This window comes from Coffea eugenioides, chromosome 11 (assembly GCF_003713205.1).
Source record: "Coffea eugenioides isolate CCC68of chromosome 11, Ceug_1.0, whole genome shotgun sequence".
Lineage (NCBI taxonomy): Eukaryota > Viridiplantae > Streptophyta > Magnoliopsida > Gentianales > Rubiaceae > Coffea > Coffea eugenioides.
Window position 1 is genome coordinate 26,174,164 of NC_040045.1, and position 12,180 is coordinate 26,186,343.

The following is a 12,180-nucleotide window of genomic DNA, read 5'->3' on the forward strand; positions in this document are numbered from 1 at the left end:
AAGCCGATTGGAGAGAGAACTTACCAGATGTCGTGGGCATCCAAAAGACTTCAACTTCCCTCCCTTCCTCTGGTACCGGGTGTGCCTGACGTCCCCAAGTACCGTTTACGTGAAAGTCAACATTTGTAAATGAAAACTCCCAGTTATTAAGTACAAAAACCATTGGAGTAAAACAGCTTCTTATTCTACTTTTTTTTCCTTTTTTTCATTTTTTTTTCAAAGCAAGTCCCTCAAAAGCTTAATCATGAGAAGAGTGTTATACTTAGTGACCATATTCATCACTTAACTATGTAAAATCAAGTAAAGAGAAGAAATTTCATCAAATATGTAAAATGCAGGCATAATTATCTCCACTTTACATGATATATTTTTCTATGAATGCACAAATTATAATCACATAATGGTCATTTCCAAGTAAACGAAATAAGAAATTTTCAAGTCACATATATTTATCTCAACAATAGAAGGAATTTGAATTACTAATGTGACGACCCCAACTCCCCCTATGGCGTACCCCAGGGTTTAGCGGACCGCCTGCCCAACTCTTGCCAGGACTCACTCTCATTTACATCAAATAAAATAGTTAACAACCTCAAAAGTCAATGAAATAACCGTTCCCAAGGTTCAAACGTACATTTACATTCATTTCTATCTCGAGCATTCTTACAATCCAAAATATAACAAAATATATGAGTTCCAGACACATTCAATCCTAATCGAGCACTAGCGCGAGTAGAATCGTAAATTTTCAAAAACTAGACTATGCTAGCCAATACCAGCCTCACGCCCTCGCTCGTACCCCCTGTAAGGAAAATAAATCTAATAGAGTGAGTTGAAACTCAATGAGGTTCCAAATAGTAAGTCGACCAATAATTAAAAATGAAAGTATCAAAGTAGCAAAGTAGCGAGCATAACAAGTCAAGAAAATGAGTAATAACACATCGTAAAGCCAATCGCTGGATATTGAACATGTCAAATAAAAGGATACAGCTGCTATTGCAAAATAGCTCCGCCATAGCTTGATCAAGGAATAGTTGACACTTCGTCAACTTTCAAGTAAAGTAATAAATCCAGTAGTGCCCTACTTAACACCAATCTCCCTCCACCATTCAACCCTGTTATTCTTGGTTTTGATGATCACAAAGTATTTTGAAATGTATCTAACCTTCTTCGATTATAAGTGTCTTTACATATCAAAGAATCAGGTATGAATAGGTCATGAAATGCATTTCAACCAAAAGAAGAAGCAAAAACAGGATACTCACGTCGGACGGCCGAAAGGAATCTGTCGGACGTCCAAAAGGATAAAGAGCATCAAGAAGGAAGCTCTGTCGGACGCTCGTGAGGAAGCATCGGACGTCCGGAAGGATCGGACGCTTGCCATCGGACGCTCATCAACCGCATCGGACGTCCGAAAAATTCCAAGCTAACTTGCCAACTCTCTGCCAACGATCGGACGCTGCGGTGTCGGACGATCAAGACGCATCGGACGTCCGAACGTCAACTTGGATGCCATCGGACGATTGGTTCGGACGATGATTTGATCGTCGGACGTCCGACAGCCCCAACGGCTAGTTGACTCTTCAGCTGCCTTCTATCCGTTGGAAGCATTGATGAAGCCCATTTCTGGTTCCCTTTAAAATCAAACTGGTCTGAACGAAGTAGAGACTTTTGCACACTTTGTTTACAAGATCTCAGGAGATATTTTAGCTAGAAAATAGTCTCCAAAGCTAGATTTGTTTTAAAGTGGTGTGAATTTCTGGTGAGCATTTCTTTTGTGATTGAAAGGATCTTTAGTGTAGCTTTGTTGAGGGTTTTCTGAGTGATTGTAAAACTTCTTAGCTTGACTAAGTGAGGCTTGGGGCAAGGAAGAAGTGCTCCCTCCATTGTACATCTAGTTGATCGTCTTCCATCAAAGAGAAGTTGCTCTTCCTAGTGTGTGGTCTTCAAGTTTGAGAATAGCTTGGTAGACACTTGGTTTGATTCCCCAAATTTACTTTTCTGTTTAATAAAATTCTCATTGCTTGTTTATACTTGTGTTTCTGATCAATATAGCTCTTGTCTTCTACTCTACTTGGTTGATCATTACTAGAAAAGAAGAAAATTTTCATTTAGCAAAAATTGTCTAAATCTGATTAAGATCTTGAATAACCCAATTCACCCCCCCCTCTTGGTTGTCTTTGGGACTTACAATTGGTATCAGAGCTTGGTCTCCTTGAGATTAAGCTCTAACGGCTTGGAGTAAAGATGACAACCAGTCATGCTATGTTTGTTGAGGGACAATCTGTTACTAGGCCTCCCATGTTCAGTGGCTCTAACTATGTTAGCTGGAAAGAACGGATGATTATCTTTTTACAATCTATTGATATTGAACTATGGTTTATTGTGAGTGAAGGACCGCATGAAGCTAACTTTCTTGATGCAGATACAGGGCTGCTTCGGCCAAAAATGAGAGCTGAAATGAATGCTCAAGACAGGACTAACCTCACATTGAATGCCAAGGCCATGAATGTTCTTTATAGTGCCTTAGATTCAAATGAATCAATTAGAGTGAAAGGCTGTAAATCAGCCAAAGAAATGTGGGATAAGTTAAGAGAAATCCATGAGGGTGGTGACAATGTGAGAGAACAGAGGAAGGCCATCTTGGTCACAAAGTATGAATCTTTTAAGATTGAACCTCTTGAGGATATTGACAAAATGTTTTGCAGGTTCACTGACTTGATCAAAGATCTCGAGGTGTTGGGCAAAGAGTACACCTTGGGAGAGAAGAACAGGAAAATTCTAAATGCTTTGGGCAAAGAATGGGAAAATAAAGTGACTGCAATAGAAGAGGCTAAGGATTTAAGTTCTGTGCCTATTGAATCCATCATTAACTCACTAACCTCTTATGAGTTGAAACTGAAATCTAAAGTGCAGGAGGAAGAGGATGCTAGAGCAAAGAGAAACATTGCTCTAAAGACTACTCAAGGTGAAGATGATCCAGCTCACCTGGATGATGAAGACTCGGATGGTGATGATAATGATCTTGCTCTTATCACCAGAGGCTTCAAAAGGATTTTGAATAAAAGAAAGTTTAGAAGGGGAGGTCCTAGCAATCAATTCCAGAATCAACCATCTATCGCAAAGTACAAAGGAAAACAAGATTTCAACAAGAAACAGTTGAACAAATGCTTCGAATGTGGACAGATTGGACACTATGCAAATGAATGCCCCATGAAGAAGATGAAAGATGGAAAAGCTGATCGAAAGCCAAGATTCAACAACTTTCAGATTACTTGGAATGAATGCAACTCCGAAGGGGAAGTTGAAGAAGAAGAGGAATCAGCTCAAATGGCCTTCATGGCTATTGGAAATAATGAGGTATCTTCCACTCACTCACAATCTGAAAGTGATGATGATGAAGATGATGATCTTGAATCTTTTGTTGAAAAGCTACATAATGCCTTGAAGGAATCTTATGATAAAAACAAGCTGTTAAAACAGAAAATTGCTTTTCTCATTCAAGAAAATACAAGTCTGGTTCAACAAAATAAACATCTAAAGACTGACAATGAATGCCTTGTAAGAGCCGGATGTGATGTTCAAAACGAGCTTGACAGAAAGACTAATATTTGTGAAATGCTGAAGGAAAGGCATGGTGATTTGAAGAAAAGAATGGACATCTTGGATGAAACTTTGAAATCAAGAAAACAGGATTTTCTCAAAAGAAACATGTCATCTACTCATCCTTCTGCTGGTCAAAGAACATTTGCTCACAACAAAATTGCACATGGCTTCACAACATATAGAAGAGGTGGATTGAGATATATCAAACCAGTACATGTTAAGAACTCTTTCATTATGTGTGATTTCTGTTGTCAAAGAGGGCATTTGAAAGGAGATTGCTATGTGAAAAGAAATCTGAACAAAGGGATGAAATGCATGTGGTTAGTTAGATACAATGCTAACTATTATGGACCCAAAAATTAAAATGGGTACCAAACACCTTATCTTTTCAGGAAAAAGGATCAAACAAGTCCAAATGGTTTATTGATAGCGGCTGCTCAAGGCACATGACCGGTGATCCCTCCTTGTTCATAAAGCTGAAATCAAAATCAAGTGGAAAGGTAACATTTGGTGATGATGTGAAAGCTAAGACAATTGGAATAGGTGATGTTGGTAAGGATGGTGAAACTTTTGTTCATAATGTGCTCTTAGTTGATAACTTGGGTTATAATTTGCTTAGTGTTAGTCAATTGTGTGATAAAGACTTGAATGTGTTGTTTAGAAAGCATGAATGCATTGTACTTGATTCCAAATACAATGTTGTGTTCAAAGGTAAGAGGTTCAACGACATTTATATTGTGGTTCTTGATAAAATTGATTCTTCTAGCTTAAAATGTCTTAAAGCTTCAAATGAAGATCCTTGGTTGTGGCATAGAAGACTTTGTCATTTTAACATGGACTTACTAAAGGAAATTTCGAAAAAGGAACTAGTTAGAGGCTTGCCAAAAATCAGTTTTTGAAAAGGATAAAATATGTGATGCATGTCAATTTGGTAAGCAAACAAAAGTTTCTTTTAAAACAAAGAAGTGTGTATCTACTTCAAAACCCTTAGAACTCTTGCATCTTGACTTATTTGGCCCTACTCAAATCTCTAGCTTGGGTGGTAAGAAATACTGTTTTGTGATTGTGGATGATTATTCTAGATACACTTGGGTGATATTTCTTGCTCATAAAGATGATGCCTTCAAGAATTTTACTTCATTGTTTGCTAAAGTGCAAAATCTGCTTGGTTTAAAAATTGTTAGAATTAGAAGTGATAATGGAACTGAATTCAAATTTTGTGGATTTCCAGAATTTTGTGATCATAATGGCATAACTCATGAGTTTTCTATTGCAAGAACTCCACAGCAAAATGGTGTTGTAGAAAGGAAAAACAGGACTCTCCAAGAGGCTGCTAGAACTATGTTAAATGAATGTAGGTTGCCTAAATATCTTTGGGCTGAAGCGGTAAACACTGCATGTTATGTGATGAATAGAATTCTCTTGAGACCTATCTTAAAGAAAACTCCTTATGAGCTGATTTTTGATAATAAACCTACAGTTGGTTATTTCAAAGTATTTGGTTGTAAATGTTTTATTTTGAATCTAAAGGAACATCTTGGTAAGTTTGATAAAAAATCTGATGAAGGAATATTTTTGGGGTATTGTGAAAATAAAAGAGGATACAGAGTTTTTAATAGAAGGACTCTTGTGATTGAAGAAGCTATACATATAACATTTGATGAAACCAATGATGATAATTCCAAAAGTCCGTGTGAGGATGATGATGTAGGTGTTCGAGCAAGAATGGAAAAGCTGTCAATTGGAAATGAAGGAAGTTCTAAACCAGCAGCAACTGAAATGGAAAATGAAGTTCATAATGATCAAGAAGAGGAAGATGAAGACAAAAATGATGATTCACTCAAAGATCTTCCCAAGGCTTGGAAATTCAGCCAAAATCATCCAAAAGAGCTTATAATTGGTGATCCATCCGAGAAGGTAAACACTCGTTCCTCATCTAGAAAATTGATTGACAATTTTGCTTTAGTGTCTCTCTTTGAACCCAAAAATGTCAATGATGCTTTAAAGGATGAAAACTGGATTTTGGCAATGCAAGAGGAACTTAATCAATTTGAAAGAAATAAAGTTTGGACACTTGTTGATAGACCTCAAAATCAGCCTATCATTGGCACAAAGTGGATTTTTAGAAATAAGTTGGATGATAAAGGTGTTGTTGTAAGAAATAAAGCCAGATTAGTTGCTAAAGGATATGCACAAGAAGAAGGAATTGATTTTGATGAAACATTTGCTCCCGTAGCAAGATTAGAATCTATTAGAATGCTTCTTGCTTTTGCTTGCTTCAAAGGTTTCAAATTGTTTCAAATGGATGTTAAAAGTGCCTTTTTAAATGGTTTTATTGATCAAGAAGTGTATGTGGATCAACCCCCCGGTTTTGAAAATACAAAATTTCCAAGTCATGTGTTTAAACTTTCTAAAGCTTTATATGGTTTAAAACAGGCTCCAAGAGCTTGGTATGAAAGATTAAGTGGGTTCTTGATTGAAAAGGGTTTCAAAAGGGGTGTTGTGGACACCACACTTTTTACTAAGCATGTGTTGAAAGACCTTCTTATTGTGCAAATATATGTTGATGATATTATTTTCGGTGCTACTAATGAGTATCTATGTAAGGAGTTTTCCACCACTATGCAAAATGAATTTGAAATGAGTATGATGGGAGAATTAAATTTCTTCCTTGGACTTCAAATACATCAAGCTCTTGAGGGAATTTTTATAAATCAAGCAAAATATACCAAGGAATTGCTGAAAAGGTTTGACATGGAGGACTCAAAACAAGTTGGAACTCCAATGTGCACTTCTACAAAGCTTGACAAAGATGAAGAAGGTAATCATGTGGATGAAAAGCATTATAGAGGTATGATCGGAAGCCTACTTTATTTAACCGCAAGTAGACCTGATATTATGTTTGCTGTTTGCTTGTGTGCTAGATTTCAATCTTGTCCAAAAGAATCACATTTGAATGCTGTAAAAAGAATTTTTAGGTATTTGAAAGGTACATTAGACTATGGTCTTTGGTATGCTAGATCTAATGAGTTTGCTCTATATGGTTATTCGGATGCTGATTTTGGAGGTTGTCATGTGGATAGAAAGAGTACGAGTGGAACTTGTCATTTTCTTGGAAATTGTTTAGTCTCTTGGTTTAGCAAAAAGCAAAATGCAATATCTTTGTCTACAACCGAAGCGGAATATATTGCCGCTAGTGCATGTTGTGCTCAACTTTTGTGGATGAAGCACACTTTGAATGATTTTGGATTGTTGTATGACTGCATGCCTGTATTCTGTGATAATACTAGTGCTATAAATTTGATCAAAAATCCTATTCATCATTCTAGGACAAAGCACATAGATATAAAGCATCACTTTATTCGTGATCTTGTTCAAAAAGGTGAAATATGTGTAAATTATGTTTGTTCTAAAGATCAATTTGCTGATATATTTACCAAAGCTCTGCCATTAGATCAGTTCATTCATCTAAGATCAAAATTAGGAATAATCGAAAAATCATCCTAATATTTCTCAAAGCCTTCGGACGTCCGAAAGAAGATGAACGGACGTCCGATGATGTTCTTCAGCCATTTTCCAGAATTGCGCCTGTTCGGACGCAACTGTCGGACGCACAACTTCGTTCGGCCGTCCGACAGTGCAACGGCTCATTTGTTTTAAATCAACTTTCTTCCTTATTTGCTTCAGTCTCTTCATATCCTATTTCCTCTCGGACGAAAACTCTCTCTTCCCTCACTCTCAAATTCGTACCATTCTGTAACTACCATTCCCAAATTGACTCAACCAAAACATTTCCCCATCGTTTGCGTTTCATTTCTCCTGATCATTTCACCAAACTGAGTAACATTTCGCAAATCCCCAAATTTTCCTCACAACCCTACTCTTGCATAACCGCTCTGTCAAATCTCGTTCAAGGTGTTTTTGTCCCAAAATTTCTGTGAGATTCACTTCCCTACTGCTGTGTGCATCATTTGCATCCTCCATTCCACACATTTAGAACAATGGTGAATCTAAGGGGAGGAAAAGTTACTGCCGGACGCAAGCATCCACTCAGGGATGAGGATGAGGATCTTCCTACTGTCAAACGGACATCCAAACGCTTCAAAAGGGGAGCTATCAAGGGTCAAATGTCACGGCCTACTCCACAACCCACATCTCAGCCTGAATCTGGACAGGGGACCTCCTCTCAACCGCCTCCTAAATCAGTTCCTCCTCCTACATTCTTTGATGATGCTGCGAAAGACAAATACTCCTGGATATCCCAGAAGGGTGTCATCCCTCAAAGAACTGTAAACCCCTCTGAATTTCGCTCCATAGGTTTAGAATCCATTCTGAGTCTATTTGCTTTCCAGAAATGGTCACATCTTATTTCTATGCCAAATGTCTACTATCCTGATATGTTGCATCAATTTTTTGCCAATCTAAGGAAAGGTTCTGACCCAACTGAAATATTTTCCAGGGTTAATGGGGTAGACTTAATCATTGATTCTGAAATCGTGAACTCCATTTTAAATACTACCATTGAACGTTTATGCAAAGATAAGATTGCTAATTTCTTTTCTTATGAAGAGCTTCCTACTGCTGCAAATCATTTTGATGGGACAAAAATGTTAACCTATTTCAAAAGAAGTTTTTCCTCACCTGCTAATGCTAAATTGAATGATCTGGCCCCTGTGAATTTAATTGCTTTTTCTATCATTTCAAACCTGCTTGTGCCTACTGATGGCCACAGAACTGATGCAAACAAAATGGAGTTGTACCTCTTTTATTGTTTTCAAGAAAAAATTCGTATTGATTTTGGTTTTGTCATGTGCAAGTTCTTACTTCGATATGCCACTGATTCTCGCAGAAAATTATCTTATGGAAAGTTTCTTCAAAAGATTTTTGAGTTTAACAAAGTCCCTATTCTAGGTGTTTGTCCTAAAGAAGCATCTTCTTATGCCTTTACAAAAGGGTATTTTGAAAGGAAAAATCTTGTCTTCAAAGATAATCTGTGGGCTTATAAGGGTGCATCTTCTAGTGAACTTAGGTCTAAGACTGCACATGATCCTTCACCCATTTCACTCACTCCCATTCACCCTAGGAAGTCTGCCACTAAAGCATCTTCCTCTTCCAGTAATGAAGTAATTGAGCTTCTTCAAGAACTCAAACAACATGTTCTTCTTCTAGAACATGGTCTCATGCTCACCATGTCTTCTGAGCAACAAACTGCCTTTCTTGACAAAAAGAATCTTCTTTTTCCTCCACCTGTGGTTGAGGAAGTCTCACATGACAAAGAACCTCGAACCACTGATCCAGGTTCATCAGTTCCAGATCCGAATCCAGCAACTCCTGTGACTCCTCATGGCCTTTCCACATCAGACAAAGGCAAGGCACCAATTGTAGAAGCTGCTGAAGATAATGAAGACACTGAAGAGGAGGATCTCGACCAATATCAGCTTTCTCGGAGGACACCTGGATCCACGTAGATCATCATTTAGGACATTTGCATTTTGTTTGTCTCTTTTAGAATATATTATGTTATGGATATTCTCAGTTTCTTTTGGTGTGTGTTGATGGATGATCTAAGTACTGAGGTGTAATATAATGGATATTCTTGTTTATGTTTAAGTTCTGTGATGTTTCTAAGTATCTTGATGGAAGTTATTGGTGATGTTTAAGTACTGGTGATGTTTGTTTATTCTGTTTATGTGAATGGAATGAATTGTTTTTGGTTTACATTTTGGATAAGATATATTTGTGTATAAGATGGATGTTTTTGGTTTGCTCTTTTGTGATGACAAAAAGGGGGAGAGATCTGATTGATGATTGATAATGTTGGATATGATGAATTGATTAATGGTTTAATTAAATTTGGATTTTGCTGATGGATTGAATTGGTGATATGTTGGTTGTGTGTTACTTAATTGTCATGATTTTGGATGATTGTCTAAACTCGGTTGGGCAGTCTAGTGAGGGGGAGGTTTTCAAAAGTTCTTTGATTCACTATGGCAGGGGGAGTTCTTGTCTATTTTGAAAGGGGGAGCTTTCATTGCAATCATCAAATTTCATTTCAAACTTTTGTTTTGTCATCATCAAAAAGGGGGAGAATGTTATTCTTGGTTTTGATGATCACAAAGTATTTTGAAATGTATCTAACCTTCTTCGATTATAAGTGTCTTTACATATCAAAGAATCAGGTATGAATAGGTCATGAAATGCATTTCAACCAAAAGAAGAAGCAAAAACAGGATACTCACGTCGGACGGCCGAAAGGAATCTGTCGGACGTCCGAAAGGATAAAGAGCATCAAGAAGGAAGCTCTGTCGGACGCTCGTGAGGAAGCATCGGACGTCCGGAAGGATCGGACGCTTGCCATCGGACGCTCATCAACCGCATCGGACGTCCGAAAAATTCCAAGCTAACTTGCCAACTCTCTGCCAACGATCGGACGCTGCGGTGTCGGACGATCAAGACGCATCGGACGTCCGAACGTCAACTTGGATGCCATCGGACGATTGGTTCGGACGATGATTTGATCGTCGGACGTCCGACAGCCCCAACGGCTAGTTGACTCTTCAGCTGCCTTCTATCCGTTGGAAGCATTGATGAAGCCCATTTCTGGTTCCCTTTAAAATCAAACTGGTCTGAACGAAGTAGAGACTTTTGCACACTTTGTTTACAAGATTTCAGGAGATATTTTAGCTAGAAAATAGTCTCCAAAGCTAGATTTGTTTTAAAGTGGTGTGAATTTCTGGTGAGCATTTCTTTTGTGATTGAAAGGATCTTTAGTGTAGCTTTGTTGAGGGTTTTCTGAGTGATTGTAAAACTTCTTAGCTTGACTAAGTGAGGCTTGGGGCAAGGAAGAAGTGCTCCCTCCATTGTACATCTAGTTGATCGTCTTCCATCAAAGAGAAGTTGCTCTTCCTAGTGTGTGGTCTTCAAGTTTGAGAATAGCTTGGTAGACACTTGGTTTGATTCCCCAAATTTACTTTTCTGTTTAATAAAATTCTCATTGCTTGTTTATACTTGTGTTTCTGATCAATATAGCTCTTGTCTTCTACTCTACTTGGTTGATCATTACTAGAAAAGAAGAAAATTTTCATTTAGCAAAAATTGTCTAAATCTGATTAAGATCTTGAATAACCCAATTCACCCCCCCCTCTTGGTTGTCTTTGGGACTTACAAACCCCTTTACCGGGCCCGAACATCCAGATAAACACGTGTGATAATACTCGAGTATACCGATTAGTCGAGGAGATATTACTCCACTCGACAAAACTAGAGACCTAGGGTTCGTTATCTAATTGACCAGGCTCTTGCCGGTTCGACTCGATTAACTAGCCACAGGATTTCTGGAATTCAAGACAGGATGCGAATCATATGCATGTATATCAAGTCAATTGCAACCAATGAACAAGAATATATCACATTAGGACAAGTGTGATAAAATACACTCTTGTCCGACAAATCAATCAAATCTGATCCGACCACGTTGGTCAAGCATTTAAAACAAGTGTCAAGTTCAATCAGGTATTTGGAAGCACTCACCAAAGAATTGGTGCTTCTTAGAATCACGCTCAGGTACAACTCCTTATTTGAAGTCCAAATAAACGATAAAACATCATTTAAGAGTTTGAAATCAACTAGGGTTCGAAACTTAAGAGTTTCACTTAAAGAAAATCAAGTAACTGAAACTCATTTAGGTAGTATTCATGTTACTTATCAAACTCTAGAAAATTCATGCTAGCTCTTTTGGTGTTGCTAAAGAAGCGATTAAAACTTTGGAATTAGCATTTGAGTCTAAAAGACGAAGAAAACGTATTTCTATTGATCGCTGCCTTCACCTTTTAAAGGGTACGACTTTTGGCCAAATTTAGCTCATATACCTCTACTAACGGTAACTTGACTACCATAAACAATCCAAATTCACTTCGACTTCAAATCGTCGCTCAAGTCTCAAGTTCACTCGCCTAACCCTTGAGTGAAAATTTGGGCAGCATACCCTTTGTATTTCGCTATTTTTCAGCCACTTATGACTTCATTATTTTCCTCAATTCAGCCCAAATTCAACACATAAGTAATCTTAACAAAATAGTTCTTCAACTAGGCTCAATATCATCCAAATACAAGTCAATTCTAGCAATGAAACCATCAAGATCAAAGCTGGAAACCAGTTTTAAAGAAGAAATTAGAAGTGGCAGATTTGTCATCCTTTGGTGTTTTGATCATAACTGCAGTTAGAGATATCGGATCAGGGTAAATTTTATGGCGTTTCAAAGCTAAGATATAAACTTACATTTCCTATGAAGACATCGTCACTCAGTTCTCATATGTTCAAGGTCAAAAAGGGATGGTCAGAAGCACATGAAAAACAGGTTAGGAAAAATTTGAGTTTTTTATGTAGTCAGGAGTGCTTTGGCTAAATCCTAAGCTAAATGATCCGATTGATCTGAAATTTTGCAGGTTGAAAGTTAACTCAAAACCCTATAACTTTCATGTTTTGTCCAAAAGGTGATTCAGTCTAAAACATAGAGAAATTCGCAACCCAAGTTGATACTAAAAACAGGGCAGAACTGAAATTCACTACCAATT